Consider the following 12,724-nt stretch of genomic DNA (forward strand, 5'->3'; position numbering starts at 1 on the left):
TCTAGTAAAGAAGCAGTGATTCCAGGTATTCTGTCATTTGGGTCTGCTCTTACTTACCATTAAAACAGTAGATTTAACAGATTGGAATCTGGCCCACGGACTTCAAAGATGGATAAGTATAATTATCTCTTAAGTCTATAAGGTGCCACAGGATTTCTCGTTGCTATAATTATCTGCTCTCTCTTTTACAGATTGAGAAATGTAAGCAAAGATGTTATACAGAATACAAACATAGAACTGGAAGGGACCTTGAGAGGTCACAAAGTCCAGTCCTCTGCACTCATGGCAGGACCAACCACCATCTTCTAGACCATCCCTGACAGGCGTTTGTTTAACCTGCTCTTAAAAATTTCCAATGACTGAGATTCTATAACTTCCCTAGGCAATTTATTCCAGTGCTTAATCACCCTGACAGGTAGTTTTTCCTAATATAAAAACTAAACCTCCCTTGCTACATTTTAAGCCCTTTGTTACTTGATCTTTCTCCCTCTTCCTTATAACAACTGTTTAGATATTTGAAAACTGTTATGTCCCCTTTCAATCTTCTTGTTTCCAGAACAAACCAACTTGATTATTTTAATCTTCTCTCTTAGGTCATGTTTTCTGGCCCTTCAATCATTTTTGTTGCTCTTCTCTGGACTTTCTCCACTTTGCCCACATCTTCTATGAAATGTGTTGCCTAGAACTGGATACAATATTCCATTTGAGGCGTAATCAGTACAGGGTAGAGTGGAAGAATTACTTTTCTCTTCTTGCTATAACACTCCTGCTAATGCATCCCAGAACGATGTTTGCTTTTTTTTCCACAACAGTAAACTGAATGATGCACTCAGGGACTTCCAGTGAGCCAGCAACAGCACTGAGAACAGAACCCACAATTGAGTGCCAGTCCAATTACCTATCCATTAGACCATGTTGCCTCTTGGATGCACTTTTCAGGAGCGACAAAATATGACCTCCACTTAATTAAAATAGCTTAAATAATAAATAAATTACTTTTAGCAGTAGACGAAGGACCAGATTTGGACCTTATTTACACCAGTACAAATCTGGAGTCTCCACCGGCTTCAAAAGACTTACTCGACTGTAAACTGGATGAGAATCTGGCTGGCCCCAGGCATATTACTTAGGAGAGCAAATATATAAGCAGTGTTGCTGATGGCACAACAAAGGCTCTGTTGAATTATTTACTATAGCGTAACTGACAATTCATCAGGATTAGAAACTGTTCCGAAAAAATAAGTTGAAAACTGGGATCACAACCGCTAGTGCTGTACCTTATTGCCTTTAAAACAAACGCCTTATTTGTTGTGGTTAAGGACATTTGAATTCCACATTAGAAAAACACTTCTACTTTGAGCTTTGAACAATAGCAGGAGACACTGCTAGATCACAGAAATAGAATCCCTAAGCCTATCAACTGATCTTATGGAATTAAAACAGCTTCTCACAAAACAAGTAAGATTTCCTCCAGGCCTATGGTGGATGTTCATTATTCTTTTCAACAGTCAAAAAAAAATTTTAGGAATTAGAATAGTTCAGGAGCATCAAGTTATTAACTGTCTATTTCTAAAAAAGTGAGCCACAAACCCGAGGTGATTTTTCACCTATACTATCTTGTTTTGATTAACTGAATGAGACAGAGGAGAAACAAAATAGATTGTAGCTTTAGGCAAAATGCCCAATTCTGTCAGTCTATTGTAATGTGCCAAAACTGATTAAGTTGGAGATGGTTTCATCAAGTTTAAAATGAGTAAGCATAATTTTGCTGTTTTAAAGAACAAGCTAATTCTGTATTCTTTTGTTTATATAAAACTTAATATTCATGGATAGCTCTGTGACACCTTATTAGTGAGCTATTCAATAAACTGAACTAGTACCTGCAATAAGATGAAGGCCTGAAACAAAAGCCCATTTAGCACAGGCCTGGTTTGAGGCCTGAGGCCTAGCTAACAATGGACAAAACATGGCTAATATAAAGCTAAGATAAGCTGTGAGCAAGAGGCAGCCCCCTCCTCACAGAACTTGGCACGAACAGGGCTGAGAGTGTAAAACACTAATTGGTAATAGGCCCAAGTGTAGAATAGTAATTGATACTAGCTACTGACTGTGAAACAGTAATTGGTACCGGTCATAACTTGAAAGCACATGGCAACACCAGCTCATTAAAAAAGACCTTGGTACCCACACTCCCCACAGATACAGACTCAGGTTCAGGAAAGGGTCTAAAATGACAGCATGAAGGATAGCGATGATCTAATCAAACCACAAGGTACAGGGTAATGGGTAGCATCTAAGAAGCATCAGAGGGTGGCAACCTGACACATCAGGAGTGTTGTGTAACTTGTTTGTACCTGTATATATAGGGGTGTCTTGGGGGGAACAGTCTTTGAATCACCTAAGGGGCAGAGAGATGACCCACTGATTGAGTTATTCCATTGTTATGAATTACATATGCGTAGTGCTTCAGCAGAGTCTACTGACAACTATTACTGTACTTCACTTAACAATAAGCCTGGCTGGGTGCCTTCGATCCTTATCTGATTTGTGGCCTTTGGGGGCTCTCTCAGGGTACGCTGTGGTGACTAACTACGTAAGTCAACACGGCACACATCATTGAGCACAAATGCAAGCAGCCTTCTGGTTATCATCGACAGAGCAGGAACCCATCAGGACAAACCCGCCTGACTGACAATAGTACTAGTTTGGAAATGATCAATTTTATAATGAATTATCTTCCTAGGCTAGAATGGAAACAATTTTTTTGTAAATAAAAAAAACCCTATTAATATTTTGCTTGCAATGGGATATTCCTATAAGGTTCAGACCTCTCTGAGTTCCTATAGCCATTTTAGCATGATCCTTCTCTCATTCAAGCCATTAGGAGACTCACAATAACTTCAATACAAGAATAGACTCAACGTGTGCTGAAAAAGATCAGTATACAGCTGTGCCACTTCTTTTGCCCAAGAAAACCTAAGGCTGTCACTCAAGCAACAGTAGTGAAATAAGTTGCAAAAACTACTTAAAAGATACAGAATGCTGGTTTATTAGCTCTATTTGAAGTTGAAGTCCAAGCAACAACCACGTATCATTGAGTCTACTATGTCGGCATGGAGAAGTAACATAAGGATTTGTTTGCTGCAGATAAGAGATTATAAACATTAAAGCAGAGTTTTCAAAACATTGCATCGATAGTTCATATGTAAGTGTCTACTCACCTATTATGCCTTCAAAACCCACCTACAGATGCAGAAGTATTTATTTGAAAAAGAAATATTTAAGCCTATACAAACATTTTATTTTAAAATAAATTTGAAAGTGTATCCTTTATATCATCTTGATCAAAATCCAGTTAAAAATCAGAAATTAAACTCTGAAGTAGGGATGTATGCAACTAGTTGAGTAGTCGGCTACTCAATAAGCCTAGGCTTATCGGGTAGTAGAGTCACTGCTTGCCTACTCGCTTTCCCCCCTCCCCACTGCCTCTCTGCAAGGAGGGGGGAACAGGAGCTGGTGCTGGGGGGACCTGGCTTTGGTTCCCCCAGCACTGTCTCCGCAGGGCGGGGGGGAAGGGAGCAGGGGAGGCAGAGGCGCAGCAGGGGACCCAGCGCGAGCTATGACTGCTTCAGTCTGGGACCACTGTGCCTCTGCTTTTTAAATTAAGTAAGAGCCAGGTGGCTTACTGCTCAGTCCCAGCTCACGCCACCTTCAGGAGCTAATCCCGCTGTGGCTCTGTAGTTTAAATGTAGATGAAGCCGGGCTGCCTGCACACCCTGCTCCTACTACATTTAAACTGCAGAGCTGCACTGCGGGTAGTGAGCGCCCTCCCCTTATTGACTAGTCAATGGAAATTACACTGACGACTCAATTAGCTAATTACATGCTTCTTAACATCCGTGCTCTGAAGCTGTAAAATGTATTAGACAACTAGCGGTGAAGTCAGGGAACCAGGGCATTTTGATCACTAAATATTTCTACATATATCTGTTTTCTTCTGGTAGTGGTACATTTTCTTAAATACTGTGATTGAAAAATCCAATTGCTTTTTATTTTAAAGACATTTTTTCACTTAACACAGGACAACTGGAGGGGGAATGGATATGTTTCAGAGCACATGAAATGCTGAATCTGTTGAGTTCAAAACACCAGAGATACGTTGACAGCCAGTGAAGACTTAATCTCAATATGAGAACAATTTTTACTTCTTCTAGTATGTGATTTTAAAAGAAAATCATATTTAATTTTTTAAGTTTAAGAATTAAAATCCAATTCAGAAAAAAGCATCCACAAGGTTCAATGAAGCTGCTGTTACTTACAAGTATACTTGCAAATACTCAAAATATATTGCTGATCAGAGACAAGATATAGAACTCTTACAGTTGAGATTATCTAGTCAGTCTTCCTTGCTTTTATGTTTATAGACAGAACTAAGATCTCCAGATTATCACCCATTTGATACCTCACACATTGATTTGTGGATTTCTAGTATATTTGATTCCTTCACATTCTATATTTATCTTGTTACTAAAAATAATTGTTTTTAAATTGTTGTTTCAATTTTTCAGAAGTATCACTAATGAAAAATAATTACCACCTTCATATTATCCATTTGTGTGCTTCTATAGTACATAACCATACCCACCTTAGCCTCAGACTTTAAGACTGTGCATACATAATTTTTACAAATTGTACATCTACAATTTTCTCAAAATCTTTCTGCAGCATAGGTGTCCTTCTCTTCCCCAAATATAGTGACCAAAACTGTATACCACATTATGCTTATTTCATCTTTCTTTCAGGTAATCCATGTAATCAGCTATTGCAAGAGGACACTATGGAAGCACTTCAAGCCATATTTAAGAGGAATGTATTTCCATCTCCCCCAAATGGGCATAATCAGGGCTCAACAAATAATAGAATCTACTCACTACGGGCGAGTAGATTGTAACCCGGAAGAACTGGGTTTGGGCGATCTGCGCATGCGCAGAACGATCTGCGCATACGCAGATCGCCGGACAGCGTGGCTGGCGAGCAGGGCTCGCCGCAGTTCGGCGAGCCCTGGGCATAATTTTCACCTATACTACACCTCCTCTACACTGCTTTGGTAGCATTAAAAAAAGTGCAGTTACACCCACTTCAAACCCATTTACATTTCTTTATCAACATACAGAAGAATACCAGTTAGAGATGTTAAATTTCAAATAATCAGCTAATGAGTAGTTGATGGAATTTCCATCGACTACTCGATTAGCTGGTAAGGGGGAGCCGTGCCACAGCCTTTTAAATATATTAAGAGTGAACCACAGCAGAAGGGGGGAACTGCGGCTTCAGCCTTTGAAATGTAGTAAGAGCCCTATGGGACTCTTGTATATTTCAAAAGCACAAGGGAAGGCAGGTACTTCTTGTACATTTCAGAAGCAGAAGCAGAAGCACAGCAATCAGAACCAGTGCAAGCGGGGGCTGCTTCAGTCCCCACTCGTGCCATTTCCCAGCTGTGTCTCTGCCTCTCCTACCCCCACTGAGATGATGCTGGGGGGAACCAGCTTTTAAGCCATTGCCTCCCTAGTACCAGTTCCTGCTCCCCCCACACACACACTTTCTGCCGCTCTCTGACAAAGGCAGCAAGGTGGGGGGGGAAGCGACTAGTCCTATTGCTACTCAACTAATTTTATGCTTATCTGATAGTTGACTAGGCGCTTACATCCCTGATATCAGTACGAAGGTACCTTACAGTACAGCCTGTTCTCCTTCCATTATGAGACTAAGGCCACTTGTTGAGCTGGATAGGGTTGCCAAGTGTCCGATATTGACCTGGACGGTCTAGTATTTTCGCATCCTGTCCAGTAAAAGAATTCAGAAAATACCGGACATTTTAGGTGTCCGGTATTTTCTGAAATTTTTTCCCTGCCAGGAGGTGAAAATATCAGACACCTAGTAACCCTACACACACTCAGTAACCAGGCTCAGCCTCCAGGCTCAGCCTCCCCCTGCATACCTAGTTCCGCCGGGGAGATGTCTTCTGCCTTGGAGCAGGAAAACAAGATGGCCACCGGCAAAAAGCCTCAAAGTCATTTCTTAAAGGGGCCATGTTGAGGTTTTTTAATTTTATTTATTGCTTTATAACTCTCAGGGTCCTTTTGTTTTTTGCTCAACAACTTTGGTCTCCCCCTTTTTTTCCTCACCAGAATTTTTTCCTCAGTGTTTTTTTTGGGGGGAAGGTGTGGTATTTTTGGTTACACCATCTGGCAACCTAGAGCTGGAGATCAATCTTCTGGCATTTGTTTTAGCAGGTCTAGTTAAAATCCTCTAACTCAAAAGCTAAGGGTGGCTCCAGCTGGCACCAGTACCCCTGGCAGTCACAAGGAGTAAGGAAAGCTGATGGGAGCATTTTCTCCCATTTGCCTTCCTCTGTAAAGATAGTGCCAAGCTTGGCTTAAGGTATGCCAATTCGAGCTATGTATTTTACGTAGCTGGAGTTGTGTATCTTAACTCAACCTCCAAGGTCAAATGTAGACCTGGCCTAAGCTACACTGGCATACGCCACCTTTCTAACAGTATAACAGCATTCCCACTAGGAACCATACAGATTTAACTACGTCAGTAGAATAATCATATCCCCAATCAAAACAGTTTAATCAATACAAAAAAAGTTTGTGCATAAGCCAGGCCTTACCTCGCATGTTACAATCAGGCCCAATACATCTACTAAATATATTTGCTAGGTCTCATCTAGGTATTGGTTTTAATTTTATTGACTGATAAAAAATCAAGTCTTTACATTTTAATTTAGAATTATATTGTCAAAACCACCTAAATAACCGAGAAAGGAGCCTACGAGACAAGACCCAAGAGCTTGCACAAGGCTCTCTTGTTTCTCTAATAACCCAGCACCACACCGCTACAACTACACTACAAACAATTAGAAACTGCAGAGACTTTTAGAAGTGGTACTTTTCACTGACAGTGAACAGGATTTAGGCACTTAGACAGCTACACTATAGATGTGTCAGTCTTCAAGGCATAATTCTGAAAATCTTGGGCTCCTCAGCCAGTTGGCTTAGAAACTATGGATAACATTTTCAGATGTATTTTGTTACAGTTAAAATGATCTAAGGCTTCTTAGTATTATATACTGCCATCTAGTGTAGAATGTATTTACATTTCAAGTATCCGACAGACTTCAGAACATGTAATTTTTTTTAAATCAAAATATTTTTCGTACAAAAAGCAGTCAACGCATTTGTATATTGTTTGACGAAAGAGAGAGACCCTTGGGAGAAAACAAGACTATTTTCACATGAACAAAAGCCAGCCTCAGAAATTAAAACCAGATGGCACTGACAAGCATTAAAATTGCAAAATTGCAAAATTGCATATGGACATGTAAAAATCCAACATGGAGTTTAGTTCTTCAATATTCAATATACATGATTTATTATGAAAATTGTTAACAGATACACCCATTAGAATATTATAGGTTTAGCAGTTTTCCATCTTAAAATAAATACTGAAAATTACTGTTAGTGGTTAAGAAACATAGCCCTAATCTCCCTTATTTGTCTTTTTAGACATTTCAAATTTAAAGATTTCATTGTTTTATCCTAACTTGCTATCTCTGTTTGTACCATATTCCTTTGCTTTAGTGTTCAATCATTAGAGCCTATCATCTTTGAATGAGAAGTCTGATCGCTATGAAGCTGAAACACAAGCTGTACCAGTCTTAAAGCTTACTCTATGATCAGCTTGAATGACAGCTTTCCCCACACAGGAAGTGTTCCTACTATCACTGCCAATTTGCCCAACAAAGCAGTGTCATGTGACTACCCAACAGCCGTTTCACTAATTGTTTGTCATGACAGTTGGGGGCAAAAATGTTCCATAAATAGTGTGCCTGAAATAATTAAAAAAAAAATCAGTCTAACTTCAGAAGGTAGTTAAGTTACTTTGATTACAGACAGGAAAGTACTCCTTCCACACAATCCCCACGGTTTCTAATTTCTATTGGACATTCTAAGACGTTCCCTTGAATTGATACCTAAAAGGATCACTGATAGCAGTGGATTGCAATTATTCTGAACATCAAATCTCACAGTTCAATTTTTGAGGCCAGATGCTGTTCCTCTTTTCAACAGTCTTTAATGGTCTGACCCCATTAAAATCAATGACGAATTATTCCAGATTTACACCATTATATTAGTGAAAAATTCACTCTCCAGGAATTTTGTGTAGCTATGTAGACATGTGCAAAGTAAAAATAAAATCACTACCCAAATCAGAATTAAAGTGCCTTTATACTCACATTGCACAAAACAATAATTCTGATTTGTTAGTGTTTTACCTCTGTGCAATTTAAGTGTAAATAACTATACACGGTGCAAGCCAAAATCATGCCCAACTATTTACCCATACTCTCCAATTTACTGCAAATTAGGGCTCCCGGCCCCACCCTTGGGAGCTACAGACTTGTCGACTAACTGATCAAGTAACAGGGTGGGACTAGAATTCTTGAGGTTACTTGACTATTCAATTAACCGATATTTAACATCCCTACTGCAGATGGAATTTTTCAAAATCATGTTTATAAGGAAAAACACATACCTTACCTATAAGCTTAAAGTATGCTTTAGGTACCACTAAACTGCTAGAAATGTTGTTTGTAAACTACAGGAAAGTTGCATGAAAACTTAGCATAACCTGCACAGAGTGAAATCTCATTTTCTACAAGATTTTCTCCCTATTAATCATATTGTATTAAATAGCCATCTCTTCCAATGACCAGAAAAGCTGCTGCAACAGATTCTACTATACTTGTCAAATTAGCATCTTCACTCTAAGTGACATTTACTTTTCAATGGCAGATACACAAAGGAGCAATAGGACAAGAAGGCTGGTGAAATTATGACATACACACAAATATTTAGGAACACTCTTTTTCATGAAAAAAACCTATTAAATTAGTTCTGTTCATCTTTCAGACAAGATCATTTTACTAATTTCATTTCTTCATGTTTAACTATCTACAGGATGCTTTCTAGAAAATTTCTCTGTGAGCATATCACTTCCGTGTGTGCATAATAAAGGTCCAATAGTATGGGAAATACCTTAACATTATGATGTTTAAAGGGCAAACAATATCTACCAAGGATACCAAGGATGTTTTTAAAAGTGTTACTGAACAACATATGATCATGCAATATTGATTCACCTGAACACACCTGATAAATTATAACACTTTTAATATTATAATAGATCAGTTACACAACTATACTTAATGTTGCCTAAGAGTTCACATTAAAAATATATATTTATTTCTACCACTGGCCCTTGAAAGAAGTCCAACTTAAAAATGTCTATAGGCAATTAGTCACTAAAGAGCAAGGGGAAAATTTTTAGTATCTCAGACTGACTCATGAGGCCTATTTAACAACTTAGGCTTGATTCTGTTTTTACTTTCACCTGTGTAAATCAACACCTGTGTAAATTAACAATGGACTTACACCAGTCTAAGTGGGAGCACCTTCTAGACACTTCTTTTTGCATGTAAAGGCACCATGTCTGTCTAAACTTGGCTTATAAAGCGATTTTCAGAAACAATTTTTAGGAAAACAAAGACAAATAGAATGAATTCTACCATAAAAAAACTCCAAGGCAATTATTGAACTTATTATTTGTGAATTCATATCAATGTGTAGCTATTTATAAAAGTTCAAATAAGGTAATAGAAAATCCACATCACTGGGAATCAATTAAAACTGGACTAGACAAACCATATAATATACTAACAGGGGAGGAACAAGGGAAGACTAATCCAAGTTCTCCCGCTCTAATTTAAATGACAAAATATTTTTTCCTCATGACCTCTTATTTAGTCAGATGAGAAATGAAATGAATACAGGTTCCCAAGAGGACTTAGCAGAGTTCACAGATCTCTGCCCTTTCAATACTGCCATCTTGGATTTTGTGTCAAGGCAGAAATAAATTTAAATCTCTGATTAACGTGAAACTATTTCTAAGCTAAATTCTGACCAGATGTAAATTTGTAAACCCTGTTCAACCCTTTAGGACTGCCTGCCTAATGAGGGCCACTTTCTTCTCCCCTTACTCTCATCACTGCTAGTAATTTAATTTCAGTGGGACTATTAGCTTGAGTAACTCGAGCAGGATTTAGTCCTGCAAAGGTAACTCCTAGCTTCATGAAGTCCCATACAATCTCCTGGATTAAAAGATAGAACCCTAGATCTCAGTTAGAACCTGTTTTATAGAAATCAATTAAGAAATGCAGATTGCCCTTCCTAACCACCAAATTCTATGAACAACTTCAGATTTTTTTGTATTTCTGTATTTCAGCAAGCACACTTTTTTAAAAAAAAGTCTAGTAATTAATCCATAAAATGGATCAGTACTTTGATATTGAAGTGAATATTGCCAGTATTTGTCATTTACACTTATTTTCATGCATCACCTTTGCAGTATAAAGACCTTTGAAACACAGATGTAGAGTATATGTGTAGTCAGTGAGGACTAGAAATATTAGGTTCAGATCAATACCTCATGCACACTCAGAACTAAAGCCTAGATTTTAATATGATTTGTACCAACCTGATTACATATACTGAAATCTGGCTAATTAAATAAGCATAAATATTTCCAGACAAGAAAGATAGAGGGATTAAAACACATTAGATGAAAAATTAGGGTTTTGTATACTTTCAAAAACATTTCCATTATTTCTTTAACTTTAAGTCACTATAATCAAAATTCATATTTAATATAAATCAAGTCAAGAAGTTCATGATAACATAAAGGTCTTTTACATTCACATTATTTTACCATTTGAGACAATTTTTGGGAGGAGCAGTGGCATAAAAACAAAGTCTCACCTTTATTATTTGTCCTAGCTGATAGCATATTAGGTCACAGCTATCTTCAATGTATTTTTATATAATGCCTTAGCTCCTGATGACTACTACAGTCTATGTGGGTAAACACCTTGTCATTTGTAACATGCAGCTGGCATCCTGTTACTGGTCTACAAAAATTAATCCAATAGGAGGAGGATTTGTATTCCCAGCATAGCCAGTTATGTATCAACCTTTCAAATGTCAGGAACAAAATATTTTAAATAACTCATTTAAACCCACTAGTCATGGCATTTAAGAACTGCCACATTGTAAAGGAGCACATTTTGCAACTGCTGAAGGGTGATAAGAAAAATATGGAGCCTGAAATGAACTGAAGAAATGCGTCCTAGACCACGAACAGAGAGACCAGACAACTCAAATCCCCTCATTAAGGTGAAAAAGTGAGAGAAACCCCCAGCGGCTTTTGCTAACAAGTTGTACACAGCAGCAGCCTTCAAGCTAGGCGAATCTCAGCACTGTATGGGTCTCCCTTCCCCGGGCAGCATCCTTATTTGGTACCCAGTGGCAAGTCTCCTCAGCTGGGGTGGCGGGGCAGTGACAGAAACAAGGGAAGCACCCACCGACACCCAACCCGTCCACCCTGGCTCTAGCCCCACCGCTGAGGCAAAGAAAGGGTGACACTAAAGAGGGGCAGATCCCCCAGCATTACCCGCCGCCCAGGCGCGGGCAGGAGCAGGCATGAGAGGGCAAAAGGGAGCAGCAACTTCCACCCGCTGGACAGGTGGGGACGCAGCAACTGCCCAAGAGCCCCCGGCTCCATCTCTGACCCAAGTAGTCACAAGCCCCTGACCAACTCCCCAGCGCTGCCGCGTGGGGGGCAAGTGACATGCCCTGCCTGGACCGGGAGGCTTTGCAACGCCCCTGGCTGGGGCACCTTCCAGGCTCCGCTTTCCAGCCCGTAACACAAGCGAAACTTGACCCCGGCGGAGGCTTCACCTGACCGCCCCCTGCTCCCCGCCGCACGCGGCCAGACCCCCTGGAAGCCCCGGCCCGTCCGCACGGTGGTTACCTGGGTGGGAGCAGGGCGCCTGCCGCGCCGAGCCTGGAGCCGCGCTCCCCTCCCGGGCCGCCCGCCTCTCGGCGGCTGGGTACTTGGCTATTTATAGTCCGCAGCCTCCGGCCGAGGCGACGAGAGAAAGGCAGGGGCGAGAGCTGCGGTGCTGCTGGGCAGCGAGTCCCGGCCACCCCCGCCCGGTCGCGGTCGCAGCCGCAGCGAGAAGTTGCAGCTCGCTCGAGCGCGCCCGCCTCCTCCCAATGTCACCGCAGCCAGCCCGCGGCGGCGCCCGAGCTCCTGCCCTGGCGCCCGCCTGCTGCTCCTTCTCCCGCCGCCGCTTCCCAGCCTGTCACTGCGCAAAGCAGCCGCGCTCACAGCGAGGTGACCTGTTGGAGGAGGCGAGACCGAGCCGGGCGTGTGGGAGGGAGAAGCTGCCATTCCCCTCCCGCCGCCCAGAGGGAGCCGGGCGTCCGCTGCTGCAGCTCCCCCTGGGGCCGGCAGCGTGGGCAGAGCTCTCCTGAGCGCGAGCAGCCCCCGGGGCTCCCTGCCCATGGGCTGGAGACCAGAGTTCCTCCCCGGACCCCTCTAGGAAAGGGTCAAGCCCTGACCTCCTCCCCGGCTTCTTCTGTGGATGCCCCCTCATGGCCACGGGGCTGTATTAGTCACGCTTCTCCACATGGGGCATTTCAAGGGGGGAGGAACAACACCCTTAACTGCATCGATCTAGGCGATTTATCTGAGGAGGAAGCAAAATGCAGGACAATGTAGCACTTTAAAGACTAACAAGATGGTTTATTAGATGATG

At 41.2% G+C, this 12,724-nt stretch overlaps 1 protein-coding gene across 3 annotated transcripts in view; it reads right to left on the minus strand.

The window, feature by feature from the left end:
• INPP4B (inositol polyphosphate-4-phosphatase type II B) overlaps positions 1 to 12,399 on the minus strand; it is a 476,735-nt gene extending 464,336 nt beyond the window's left edge. For 2 of the 3 annotated variants that reach the window (XM_075929898.2, XM_089777992.1), the window contains exon 1: positions 11,935 to 12,399. The gene's annotated coding sequence lies outside the window, so the exon portion shown is untranslated. The remainder of the gene's footprint in view (positions 1 to 11,934) is intronic. The other variant, XM_089777993.1, reaches the window with a different exon arrangement.
• Between the last annotated feature and the right edge of the window lie 325 nt (positions 12,400 to 12,724).

This window comes from Pelodiscus sinensis, chromosome 4 (genome assembly GCF_052426305.1).
Source record: "Pelodiscus sinensis isolate ZL-2025 chromosome 4, ASM5242630v1, whole genome shotgun sequence".
Taxonomy (NCBI): Eukaryota; Metazoa; Chordata; order Testudines; family Trionychidae; genus Pelodiscus; species Pelodiscus sinensis.